Source organism: Triticum dicoccoides, chromosome 5A, assembly GCF_002162155.2.
Source record: "Triticum dicoccoides isolate Atlit2015 ecotype Zavitan chromosome 5A, WEW_v2.0, whole genome shotgun sequence".
Classification (NCBI taxonomy): Eukaryota; Viridiplantae; Streptophyta; class Magnoliopsida; order Poales; family Poaceae; genus Triticum; species Triticum dicoccoides.
In genome coordinates this window covers 427768258-427782295 of record NC_041388.1, presented here as the reverse complement: position 1 = coordinate 427782295, position 14038 = coordinate 427768258, and the positions used below count along the sequence as shown (strand labels likewise).

The 14038-nt window shown below is 44.2% G+C and overlaps 2 long non-coding RNA genes across 4 annotated transcripts; both read left to right on the top strand.

The window, feature by feature from the left end:
* The first annotated feature begins 3340 nt into the window (after positions 1-3340).
* Positions 3341-6430, top strand: LOC119302066. Of its 2 annotated transcripts, XR_005147323.1 has the most exons (3): positions 3341-3638; positions 4344-5492; positions 6162-6430. It is a non-coding gene; the product is annotated as an uncharacterized LOC119302066 (long non-coding RNA). The 2 variants fall into 2 exon arrangements; XR_005147322.1 differs by having other exon boundaries at positions 3341-5492.
* A 4857-nt stretch (positions 6431-11287) lies between these two features.
* LOC119297537 lies at positions 11288-12046 on the top strand. Of its 2 annotated transcripts, none has more exons than XR_005145672.1 (3): positions 11288-11395; positions 11551-11635; positions 11765-12046. It is a non-coding gene; the product is annotated as an uncharacterized LOC119297537 (long non-coding RNA). The 2 variants fall into 2 exon arrangements; XR_005145673.1 differs by having other exon boundaries at positions 11288-11399.
* The last annotated feature ends 1992 nt before the right edge of the window (positions 12047-14038 follow it).

The following is a 14038-nucleotide window of genomic DNA, read 5'->3' as shown; positions in this document are numbered from 1 at the left end:
CGACAAAAATTGACAGGCGGTCTACCGGTGATGTACCAAGGCCGCTTGGCAAACCTTGGTCCATTCCGAGAATGTTTAACACCCGCTCACGAAAAGAGACAAGAAGGGGACGCCGGATGACATAGGAGTGTCGGATTGCAAAACGGACAACGGGGAAAATGCTCGGATGCATGAGACGAACACGTATGTAATGCAATTCACATGATGACATGAAAAATGCAACACGCAAGCAAATGACATGGCAACGACGGCAAATATCTGGTGGACACCTGGTGCATCGGATTCGGGGCATTACAATTCATTGGAGGCGGCGGCGCCAGCGGTGTAGTCGCTGGTGAGGTGGCGGAGTCCGGCGAGGAGAGCGCGGCGCATCTGGGCGTGTGCGAGCGCGGAGCTTGGTGGGTAGCGTGCGACGCGAGGCATGGCGGGGCTGTGCTCGAGGAGCAGCGCGAGCGCGACAGAGGAGCTTGTCGGTGGCTGCAGGAGGAGCCACGGCTGCTGCTGCTGAGAAGAGAAGAAGGGGCATACCTGGTAGCCGATTCCCGGCGCAGCTGCACGGCGACAGCGGGCCGGTAAAGGAAGGAGGCGCAGGTGCAGCAGAGGTACGAGGTGGCGGGGCAGGAGCTTGTGTTGCTGCTGCTGTTAGAGAAGGTTGTGTGATGTGCGTGTGTGCACAGGACTGTTGTTGCCGCTGCAGGTGCATCTGGGACTGCTGGTGCTGGGACTGGATTTGAAGTTACTGAAGCTGCTAAGCAACCAGGAGAGATTGTTGCATCTGGCTTCGCTGGTAGCTTTCTGGATTGACTCCGTGTGAGGATAGACCACCAAAATTGCCCATATTTCCATTGTTGGTGTTAAGCTGTCCTGTTGCAATCTTCAGCTGTTGAACCTCGTCCCTCAGTTTGTTGTTCTGGTGCTGCTGCTAGAGAAGAAGAGTGGCTGTGGTGTTTCTCTGCTGCCTGCACTTGCTGACTGCTACTGCTTGCTGTTGGTTGTGAGGATAGTGTTGTAGAGGAGGTATAGAAATTGCAAGAGAACAGAGTGCCGCAGAGGAGGTAATTGGTGAGGCAGTTGGGCGGTGAGTCGAAGCTATTGTGGAGACCTGAAGTGAAGAGGAACAATATGTTATTTGGTGCAAATCGCAAGCAGGGGGGAATTCAAGGTTTGGAATGAACCTAAGAAATAAGAGTTGCTTTGGATACAATCAACCTGGGCAATGGCAGAATTGGTATAGCAGAAGACGCGTTGTTGGTACTGAGAAGTCTTGGCAACGAGATGGGATTGGCTGTGTCCAAATGCAAACTGTGGAAATGTAAATTTTGCTTTTCGCAGAATCTGTAGTATTTGTGGAGTTACACGACCAGCTGGTGATAGTGGAACCACACAGCTTGTGAGTGTGAGGATGACTGCAGAAGATATGGTGAAGTGGCAGTGGTTTAAGAAGATGAGTTTGAGTGAAAACTCTTCAAAGGAGGCACCTATTTCTGTTGTTCCTGCTGGTCCTTGGACTGATGCTTCTAAAGTTGTAAGTTGTGATCGACCATGGTTAATTGATTTTGGTGCATCTAGACATATGGTGGGATCCTATGAGGACTTCTAAAAATATGCACCTAATGTGATGGGGCAGGATGTGAAGTTAGCAGATGGCTCTACCCAAGCTATTATGGGATCAGGGCCTGTCATGTGTGGACCTAATGTGTCTCTGTCATCTGTTTTACATGTTCCTCATTCCCAATTAATCTATTGTCTATTAGCTGTATTACAAAGGAACTTAATTGCGTTGTAGTTTTCTTCCCAACTTGGTGTTTGTTTCTGCAACTTGGGACTTGGAAAATCCTTGGGACAGGAATTATGCGAGATGGTCTATACTACTTGGATGATGATATGGCACCTATGGCTGCTGTTGTGCTGTCTCGGTCACCATTGGAAGAATTTCTTCTGCATCATCGCAGGCTGGGACACATGTCCTTTAACACCCTGGGTCAGTTGTATCCTAACCTCTATAATAAAATCTGCAAAGAAAACCTAGTATGTGATGCCTGTCTGTATGGGAAGCTAACCCGTAGTATATATACTTCATCTGATCACAGAAGTATGGTGCCATTTCAAACTATCCACTCAGATGTGTGGGGTCCTAGTGGGGTGTGGTCACTTTATGGATACAAATCTTTTGTTACATTTATTGACTGTTGCACCAGGACTACTTGGGTTTATGTACTGAGAAATAAAAGTGACGTGTTTGAATGCTTTAAGGATTTCCACAACTTAATCAAAAATCAATATGATGCACAGGTGAAAATATTTCAAACTAACAATGGTACAGAATATGTAAATAACCAATTTGATAAGTATTTGTCAAGCTTTGGAATTATCGACCAAACTAGTTGCCCAGGTACTTCTCAGCGGAATGGGTTGGCTGAAAGGAAAAACAGACATCTCTTAGAAATCACCCGGTGTATCATGTTAGCTATGAATGTTCCTAGATATTTGTGGGCTAAAGCTGTGATGACAGCGGCGTATTTGATGAATAGAATGCCTTCCCGGGAGCTCAATAACAAGACACCGATTGAGTGTCTAACTGGTGAAACTACATATGTGGTGCCACCAAAGGTATTTGGATGTGTATGTTTTGTGAGGGATCATAGACCATCGGTTGGCAAGCTTGACCCTAGAGCAGTGAAATGTGTATTTGTGGGATACTCTGAAAAACAAAAGGGTTATAAATGTTGGTGCCCATCAGAAAAATGGATGTTTGTGAGCCTGGATGTAGTGTTAAGGGAACATGAACCATATTATGGGGAACCCGTAGATTTAACCGATGTCTTCCCTGATGATGTTACAGGCTTGGACAACGAGACAGGGGGAGATGACAACAGAGAATACAATGATGTAGCACCAGAAAAGATGATAGTTGGGGTTATACCTATTGAAGATGTGAAAGTTGATGCAGGGCAAGAACATGAACAGATGAAACAACAAAAGTGACTCTAATGGAGCATTACAATGGCCAAAACCAAATGAGCAACGAGAATTTCAAGTGTTTACACGGAGGTATAGATGGCCAAAACTAAATGAGGAACGAGAAATTCAAGTGTTTACGCAGAGGCATAGAATTGAGAAGGAGCAAGTGCAGAGACAAGAACCTAACCCACTAGAGTGTGGTACAGAAACGGAGGGAGTACCTCACTAGAGTTTTGTTTTTTGAGACATGCCTGACATGACTGTATTGCCAGTTCTCTGGTTTCATTCCATGCAATGGAACAGAGGAAGGACATGTCCAACGCTCCAGTTTGTACTAGTGCCGCCACATCGACCTGCCCGATGCCACGTCCGTCAAACCTATCGCCTGTAGAGCAAAGCGGTTTCCTGCAGAAGAGCTCGCCTCCTCCCTGACGAAAGAGCGAGGCGACCGCTCGGGCGAGTGGTGTGGGATCGGTCGCTCCACTCCCCGCAAGACCACGCAGACCCAACAAAAGCCGGCGGCGCAAGGGCGCGAACGAGAAGGGAAGTGCGGGAACGGGAGAAGGGAAGCACACGAACCAGGGCAGTGGAGGCACGGTGCACGAACAAGAGGAGAAGGCGGCGCACCTCGTCCTCAGCCCGCCGTCGACATCATGGATTCAAGCTCTCCGTGCAAGGTATGACGCTACTCCTTCCCCTGCCTCCTCTTGTGCTGATGGCCAGATGGATTTGATTCAGATTGGTTCAGTAAATTAGGCTAGGGTTTGATGGATTCTGGTGATTTGTTCCAAGAACAAGATCGATTCCCCTATCCTGTGATTTAGATTCAATCAATTTGGTTAAGGTGGACATGCTTGTAGAAATCCCCATCTATTTCTTCTTATTAATCCCTGAGAGAAACGTGTAGATCCGTGCTATTACTCTGCACTCTGCAGTTGCGGGTAGAAAATCATATTGCTTAGTACGTGTGCAGAAGAACATACAGAGGAAATTATATAAACAAGGTGCCGGTTTGCTGTAGGCAGCCATGTCCGTGGATTGGGACTATTTATATGTGATTCATTTTGGCATATAAAAGTACTACAAAGCAGGGATGTTGAGACAGTGCTCTGAAGTCTGAACTTGAACTTACAATTTAGACATTAGCATGTTACCATCTTTTTTTTCTTGTTTGAGGAATGACTGTTGGAATTCAGAACTAGAACACTTGAATACTCCTGCAGTTTTTTAAACTGTAATTGCACTACAGCAGGATACTTGTATTATTCGGTTGCTCCATGCTAATATTTAACAGGAAAACCACTGCTCATTTGTTAAATCTGACCGATGCTAATATTTGAATTAAGACAAAAGTTGAATGCTTCGACATATTTTGGATGTAGGCACGTTTAAGTATTTGAATAGATTATGCTATCTGAACATGTCACAATTGAGTTCCGATGAGTTCGAAGATGACGCCGATGACCCAACAGAAATTTTCTCTCTAGAAGATTACTTGGCACAACAGAATACTCTCAACAACTTTGCTACACAAATAGCCACAAACATTCATGATGCACTAGGAGTTCCAAGTACTAGGTGTCGGTCAGCCCCTAGGACATATATTGACAGGAAGAGAGAATTTTACAGTGAACTTCTCATAGCAGATTACTTCTGTGATAATCCTACCTATCCTGATTACTACTTCCGTAGAAGGTTCCGCATGGGAAAACCCCTCTTTCTACGCATTGTTCAAGCTCTTGGTGAGTGGTCTCCCTACTTCACTCAAAGGGTAGATGCCCTGGGCCGTCCAGGTCTATCACCTTTATAGAAGTGCACATCAGCCATGCATATGTTGGCGTATAGTGTTCCTGCTGAAAAAACAGATGACCATGTAAGACTTGGTGCATCTACGACACTCGAGTGTCTTGAGAATTTTTCTCAGGGGGTCATTGCTAAGTTTGGTGGAGAATATTTGCAAAGGCCAACTGTTGAAGTCATTCAACGTCTACTAGAAATTGGTGAAGCACGTGGTTTTCCTGTACCAAAGCCGCAATGGGCACCAGTTCCTGTATGTGCATTGGTGGGAAGCTGTGAAAGACAGCCAAAAGTGGAAGATTCATGTATACACAGAAGGAGATGGAACAAAGAGGTCATCACCAATACCAACTGAGAATGCTCAGCGTCCCCCAGGAACAAAGAGGGCGAAGAAAGCTACAGGAAAAGATAAGGAAGCCCCTACTTAGATGAATAACATGAAAGAACAGATTGAGGCCTTTCTACAAGCACAAGCTGATGCTAAGGAGCGAACTGCTGTGATGATGGAATTGCAGAGTTGACTGTCTGCTCAGAAGGTAGAAGCTAATCGACTTGCATATGAGGCAGCAAAGGAGAGGACAGTGGCCAAGTTAGCAGAGGAAAGAACCAAGTTGTTTGACAAGTTCACAGATATGTTGAGTGCTGACACAATAAGAATGGAGCCATGGGCAAAGGAGATGCATATGAAGGCTGTCACAAGATTGGGGGATCAACTTTTCAGGGAGGAATAGAAGGTATGTAATATTCCTGCGTGTATCATATTCCTTTGTTCTCCATCTTGATTCCTGTCATATTCCTGTGTGTATCCTATTCTTGCATTTTTCCTATTCCTGATCTAATTTTGTTCTCCCTGTAAGGTATGAGGTTACTCCTTACCCTGCCTCTTCTTGTTAGGATTAAGAACTTAGAACACATACCTGATGCAGGGTTATAGTTTCATAATCATCTGCATCTTCAGAAAGTACCACTTGATGTACTTTAGAAACAAATGCTAGAATATGCATGTGTTCGTCGTCCACGTATATGTTCCACTAAAAAATCTGCACTATTGTTTTGAAATATGCACTGTACTCAGAAATCTACACTATACTGTACCCAAAAATCTGCACTACTGTTTTTGGAATATGCATTGTACTCAGAAAACTACACTGTAGTACCCAAAAATCTGCACTATTGTTTTTGAAATGCTATTTTTTAATTAGAATGATGGTTGTGCTATAAAACTCACCTGCAGTTTTTAAAACTGTAGTAGCGCTGCAGCACGATACTTGTACTATTGTCAGTTGCTCCATGCAAATTTAACAAGGAATTCTCTAGCCAAACCAAATGGCCAGCTTAGAAAAAATATGTGTTTTCCACATGCTTGTTATTATACTCTAACTTGTGTCTTGCTTCTCATGTAGATGTTCTACATATATGTCCAACAAAAGCGGATTTCATGTGCCATAAAGCGTAGAAGATGTGAGACTTTTTTTTGGAATGAGAAGAATCAAAGGATACAACAACAAATTCAGTCTGAAATTTAATTTGTGTGTTTACAAATCTATCTTTCCTTTATGAGTATTTGAAAACCTTAAGATTATTCTGTTACTATGGGATTTTGTAGTGTCATGGACAACACATACTCGTTGACACTGTTTGCATATCAAGGTTGCTGTTTTTTGTTTGGAAATCAAGTTGTTTGATAACTTTCAGTGTGTATGCTTGTTGATATAGAGTATGCTTGTTGATATCGTTGATTCAAATGGATGCTAGTATTGTTTAAATGTAGTGGAGGTTTCATGTATTGGAAAGGAGGTGAGAGAGAAAAAGTAAGATGATGACATCACATAGAGTAGCTTCCATTGGGTGATAGTGGCATACAACAATAGCTTCATTCAAATTTATCTATGTGGATGGCTGGGGCAGCACCAAGGTGCTGCCTCCATTGTACATGCCCTTATGATCTTCTAAAAAAAGAATTAAAATGACAAACAGGCATAGGTATAACACTGAAGCAGCAATTACTCCAGGTCGAAAACGTTAAATTTCTCCAGGTCGAAAACGTTAAATTTCTCCAGGTCGCAATAAAATGTTCTTCTCACAATTAGAACATCGAACACAGAATCTAGAAGCACCCCCAAACTAACGAGCGACGAGAAAAGAGAGTAAATATACAAGGACGGCCTTGGTGCCCTCGGAGACAGCATGCTTTCTTAGCCAGCACAACGGATGCCTGGGATCTCCCGGGAGGTTATGGAGCCCCCAAAGGTTGCATCTGCAAAGTTCAGCCGATATAAGGATCCATTACTGAAAGACACTGCAACGTGAAGGAGTGGAATGATTTCTACATGTATAAAGCTGATGGGTCAACACTGCACAAGATGGCGTACACCCTACAGGCAAATTTTACTTTGCTTAAAACAAGTAAAGACAACAATTATGCCCTACTCACATAGAACTCATGAGCAGGGTAAAACAGTTTGACAGATTGTTTCTAGAGGTTTAACAATGACTTTTTGATGGCTCTGACAGGAGATTAACGAGGGTGCAGTGCAATGTTGCTAATGTAACTGTGTCACACCATATGGCTACATGAGACATGAAATTCGTACCTTTCAGAAACTTATGCAGATCTAAATTATTATGCCCTTGGCTGTAAACAGCTCCTTCTGCAGAATACAGGTAACAAGAGAGAAACGCGCATCATGAGCAAGGTCTGAACCCTCTTGGGTATATTTCTTCTGCAGCTCGTCAAGGTAATCCATTCGGTGGCTTATTCTGTTTCTCAGGTATTCCAAGAAGCATTTTGCATCATCCAAACGCATTCCGCGCAACTGCAGAGCCGTTAGAAACATTTCACCTGGCAGCAGCGACGGTGTAGCCACAATGTAGCTCCTTCCCTTCTTGTGAGTGTAGGTTTTCAGCATGATTTCATTCGTCCTCACAAGTATGCGCCATTCTTTCTTGCCGACATAGGGGGCAAGTACTGCCTCATAGATTCTATCTTGAAGAGCCTTATCTTTTGTCATCTTATTGACCTGCTCATACCCTTTGATGTACTTTGCCATGGACTGTTCAATAGGAACCAGGCACGCATGGACATGGTAGAGAGGGGACAGATGGGGCTCATCTTTTATCATAGCCAATAAATGTGCAACATTATCTGGAATCGGACCAGCCTGCTGACACATATTCTCAATAATACCATGAGCTGCCAACTCATTACGTCTGTGCTGAACAGGGCAGAACTTTTTGCGTACAACTCCCTTCAGAACAACTCTACCTTCAGACGTCACCCAGATGTTCGTGCTGTCAAAGTCCCCAATAGTCTCTCCAATTGAAGCCAATTGGCGGAGACCATGAAGCAACGATTCAGTAAAAAGTTTCCCTGCTTTTGTAAACATTGGGTGTTTATTCTTTTTAAGCTCCCCCTCTATCTTCAAATTGCCTGTCTTCAAGTTGCTGTTTGGGCCAAGTCCAACCATAGCCCTTTGTTTTACATAGACATGGAAAGGAACACATGGAAGCTTGAAACATTCACCAGAGCTATCAACATACTTGTCATACCACAGGAAGGGTAGAGCCGCTGTGAAAAAAACAAAGAGAGATCAATTATCAGACTCACAGAATGCCTGAGAAAAACTTTAATTAGATTTATGCAAAAGGTAAATATGGAATGATACTTCATGCATACCTTCAGCGGGGTTTGGAATAGAAAACAGTGGATAAGCATCTCTAATTACAGTTGGATCTCGGAGTTGAAGCATTCCAACTGCATAGATAAATAAACAGTATAAGCATTTGGTAAACTTGAAGACTGGTTATAGAAGTCATGGTAGATTCTTTGTATGCTGAAAGGCATGTTAGAAGTTGCCAATGGAATTCTCCAGGAAAAGATAAGAGTTATCTAGTGGCATGGAACTGCAAACTAAATTTTGCTGAGATGCAAATCCATGCAAACAAGCTAATATTAGAAATGTGTTCATGGTTGCAGATAGTTAAAAAGCACGGATTGATTGACGTAGGCATAACTCATAGCAGATCGGCATCCACTGACAGAGCAGATCACTAACCCACTGACTATAGTGAGTGGCTATTCTACTTGTAGGGGGTCAGAGGTGAGCTAGTCCTTCTGATGGTAATAACACCTTGAGGGATTAGGTGTTGATTACTACTCCCTCCGTTCCATATTACTTGTCGTGATTTTAGTTCAGAATTTCAACTAAAACCATGACAAGTATATGGAACGGAGGGAATAGTGTGTAACATGGTTACTACCTAGCAATGCTAGCGTGATGCTTTCTTGTCGCGCTACTCTGTACTCCCTTCGTCCCATAATATAAGAGCGTTTTTGACACTACACTAGTGTAAAAAACGCTCTTACATTATGGGACGGAGGGAGTAATTTATACAGGCCACATTGCCTCAGGATTGCCCTTAAGATCTTGAGCTTCGTATTGCCTTGATTGGTGTGCTTTTATATTCCATAAAGAACCCTTGATGATCTCTGGTGTTGTTTCACATAATTAAGACATTTATTTGTTAGTTCCTTCATACATTGAGATCTTACAAACTTATTATCCCTTATGAGGAAGTTATTTTAAATGTGCACAATCTACCTATGAAATGCAACACACTTTCATAAACAACTCAATGCAGCAAATTATGGCCCAAAGAAGCATATAATTATTATAAGGCAGGCAAGATGGTTTTCACATTTTCCTATGCAATAGGAATCATAAACACTTTCATTAGAATTTTGAACAGAGAAAAGGGCCCATATGCATATTGCAAGCTAATTGGGAATGGTTTCAAAAACAAGAAGTGTCTCGCTGTTATTATTTTTGAGATCAGTAAACACTTCCAAGCTGCAAAGTACAGATAGAATGAAAAGTACTGGTATTTAGTTTCTTAAAGAAAGCAAACTTTGAACATTGTACAAAATATAGAACACACTCAAATGTGTTTCCTATTACATTACGATAAGACATAATAAATAGCCTAATATGTGTTGCAACAGCCAACAGAATAACTTACCTACGCGGTCATGCGCTTGCTGCATTAACTCCATTATGCCCCCATCATGCTTCATTACACCCATACTCCCACAAAGCCAAATTTCTGGCGCAAGACGATTGATAAGTCCGATGTTGTTGGTAGCGAGGACATATCCACCATTGAAAGATCTCAAAGCCTCACAGAGGTAGTCGACAGCCTCGGTATCAAAATGACGAGTGGGTTCGTCAATCAGAAGAACATGCGGCCGTGCAAACATCAAGCAAGCAAAAACAACACTGACTTTCTGAGCATATGATAAGTCTTTCATCGGTCTCTGACGCATTGGAACTGGTAAACACGAGTTAACAATCTCAGTTTTGAGATTATTACCACCTTCACAGACACGGTTCACATAATCAAGGGCAGATACCGTCGTATCCAATTCCTCGACGAGCCCTTGATGGAAATGAGAGATACGCAGATTATCATTCTGATTGATCTTGCCATCACTCAACTTATGCTTTCCTGCCAACACATTGATCAGTGTGGTCTTCCCTGCCCCATTAGGACCAACCAATGCAATTTTTGAGTCCGGCTTAAGACTGAAAGCCAGGTCTTTGAAAATGTAATCGTCCTGCTCATAACTGCATCCAGCTTTATCAAGTTGCAAGAAAGGTGGATCTAAGTGGCTCCAATCCTCATCTCTGAAGTGAAAAAGAAGGGACTTGTCCGAAACAGCGAATTCAGCTGGAGGTGAATAGCGAGAGTAGTTACCATGGAACTGATGCAGCCCACCATTGTGCACATGGAGCACATCAGTGCATACCTCACTTAAAAACTGCTGATCATTTGAAAGGACCACTATGCACGCAGACTGGAGTCTCTTCAATGCTTGCACAAGCCATGCCCAAGTTTCCATATCTAGAATGCAAAAAAAGATATAATTCAAACAGGCGGACATAATTATGTAATGACAATGTATCAGTTAATGTCAGGTTTAGGTCTTAGGGTTTTTGTATACTTGACCACATTAGATCTAACTAGAACAGTTCAACTTCTGAAAAACTCACCGAGACCATCTGTTGGTTCGTCCAATAAAAGAACGGTTGGCTGCAAAAGAAGAGACTTCGCCAAAGCAAGTCGCTTACGAAAGCAGACAGGCAGCTGATTAACTTGCTTGGATTGCATTTTCCAATCAAAACCTAAGCCATACAGTATATGCACGGCACGTTCTTCAATGAGAATCTGGTCAAATAACTGTGAGCGCCTATCCAGATAATCCATGACTTCAGCATCACCACCGCCCTAAAAAATACAGAGGACAAAATTCAAGTTTAGAAAGCCTCCATGGTCAGTTGTACACAAATGAACATGGAAGGAGATGGAAAACTGACCTGATCCTCCAAAATTTTCATTTCCTTCTCCAAATAAGCTTTTTCCTTATCACACGAGAGAATATATTGCTTGGCTGATAAATGGGCGAGCTCGTCATCATAAATAGGACAGCATGCATTCATATAAGATGGAATCGGAGCTGTCTTGTGTGTTAAAGCCACATAGCCATATGCCTCGTCCTGATTCTCCTGGCCGTTAGCATGCAAGAAGCCTCCGTCGTCACGCCTGCCGGCCAACGATGTGAAGGACCAGATGGTTGTCAGTAAGTACGCACTATTTCTGCTCATAACTATTGATCTTTTGCATTACAATGTTAGCTCAGCAGTACATTTGTGTTGGTTCTGTCTATTACTATCCATTCTAAATACTCTATATGTACTTATTTTTTGGAAATTTAGTTTGCCTTTTTTTACACAGGATTTAGTGGGAGTTAAATCTGCAACAATTAGTTATAGTGAAATTGCAAACGATTATGTGGCTTCAAAGGATCCTGGCACGAAAGGTTTGTTAGTTACCCGTAACATGCAATAGTAATTTCAGCTCAGTCTACTTGTTCGCTTTTGGGTTCATATTGTCAGGTTGATTGCTCCTGAATCCTGATCAACTTCTTAATGCTATTTGTCATCCTTAGGTGAAAGCGGTAAAGTTGATGCTGTTCATGGCTCCATACAATAGGCTGCTCAGACCACCTCAAATAATAAGGCACCGCCGGCTCAACTGAGTTCACCGCCCGCTTATGGATTTTCTGATCTCGCTTGCACAGGCTCGTGGTGAACACATGACATTGACCACTATTCAGTTGCTTTGGATTACTCTGATAACCAGACTGCTGCTGCCGATTCCCTTAACCAGATTGCTGATTGAAACCACCTTGATTACCTTGGCCTTGAAAGCGAGAGCTTGAACCGCCACCTCCGAAACCATATCCATGAGAGCCGGAACCTGAACCGCCATGAGGGCCATGGTTGTTCTGAATTTTTTTAGAGTTTTTATACTCCCTCATGATGAAGCAATCTTTCCACAAATGACTGGTCGGCTTATCCTGGGTTCCGTGCTTCGGACAGGGCTGATTCATCATGGCCTCAAGATTGAACTTCGGCCCTCCAAACCGGGGTGCTTGCATTTTACCTTTATGATGTTGGTTATTGTTCTGTGTGTTGGTGTTAGCCACGAAATCCAAACCGCGTCCGCCTTACGTTTACCATTGCCACCTTGACCCGCCGTGATATGTTGTCCCTTTGTGTTGCCACTCTTCTTCCCCTTCCCAGTCTTCTCCTCATCAGACTGAGGGTCTTTAGTGCTATCAGAGTCGGCATACTTGACAAGAGCTGCCGTGAGCTCCCCCATATCACTGCAATTGCGCTTAAGCCGCCCCAATTTCTGATTAAGGGGAAGAAAACGGTAGTTCTTTTCCAACATCAGGATTGCTGAACCGGCATTGATACTGTCCGATGAGTGTATAACAGCTGAGATCCGGCGCACCCAATTGGTTGTTGACTCATCTTCACCTTGGACGCAAGAATCCAAATCTAGAATCGACATAGGCTGCTTGCACGTGTCTTTAAATTTTTGAATAAATCGCCTCCTCAGCTCTGCCCATGACCCAATGGAGTTAGCGGGCAGGCCTTTCAACCAAGTACGAGCCAGCCCATCCAACATCATGGTGAAATACTTAGCACATGCAGCATCACTGACATCCAGCATCTCCATAGCCATCTCATAGCTCTCAATCCAAGCTTCTAGGGGCTGGTCCACCGTGTAGTTAGGCACCTTACGGGGGCCCTTGAAATCCTTAGGCAAGCGCTCGTTGCGTAGAGCCGGCACTAAACACGGCACACCCAAAGTTCTAGAAGTCACTCCTGCCTCGACAGATGCTGACGGATAAAACGGAGATTATTGTTGGGACGCCAACTGAGCCGCCAGCTCCGCCTCACATCGCGTCTTACCCTGGTCCACCAAAGCCTGAGCATCATTACCAGCACGCGGTGGGTTAGGCCGACAGGGTTAATTACGGTGCCGCTCACTGCTCGATACAGTCGACTCATCAGTGTGCCTGCTATAGCTCCGGCTTGGACGTGGGGTTGAGTGAATTCGATCACGACTGTATGAATAAGCCGCTTGTTGGGCCACTGCTGTCTGAAGAAGTTCTCTGACTCTTCGTATTTCCATCGCTGCTAGCGACTCATCCTGGACCGGGAGAGCCGCTAGTCGAGTAGTCGCAGCTATCATTTTATCCAAAGGATTAGAAAAATGACCCAGGGGTGTTGGAACGTGCTGAGGGGGGGTCAAGTTCAAACGTGGGGGGGTCTGTAACATGTGGCTGAACCAGTTCTCCAGTCGCCGGTGCCTCAACATCCCGATCCGCACCCGGCGGGTTACTGGTTCCTGCCTCAAGCGTGTTGAAAAGGTTCCTCGCATCGTAAACTGGGGGTAACCGACTCACATGCCTTCTATTAAAGACAACGTTTGATGCGTCCCGATCCAAGATTAGGCGAAAGCTCTTTGCTTGTAGCCGTTCTGCCTCCCTCTGCAAGGCGACTCGCTCCGTTGCCATTCGGGTGTTCTCCGTGTTTAGATCCTCCTTGGTTTGGGCTATCTCGTCACGTAACTTTGCAACGTCCGCATTATACTGAGTTTGGTTCGCCGGGTTTACCTCCGCCGTTAACAATGTTGCCAAGGCATCCAATAGATCAGATAAAACTTGAGCCGGTGGGCACACAGGGCCTCCTGCCCCGTCTGCCGCTGCCGTTGCTGACCCAGAGATCATTGCCGCCGCAGTTGAAGAATTCTGCCATGGTTGTGTACCGGCCATAAAGATCGCAACCCGGCTTGGCGGCTCGTAGGGGCCTGGAATACTGTCACCATCGGAACAACCCCCAAGCCCACCATCCTGAACCTGATAGAT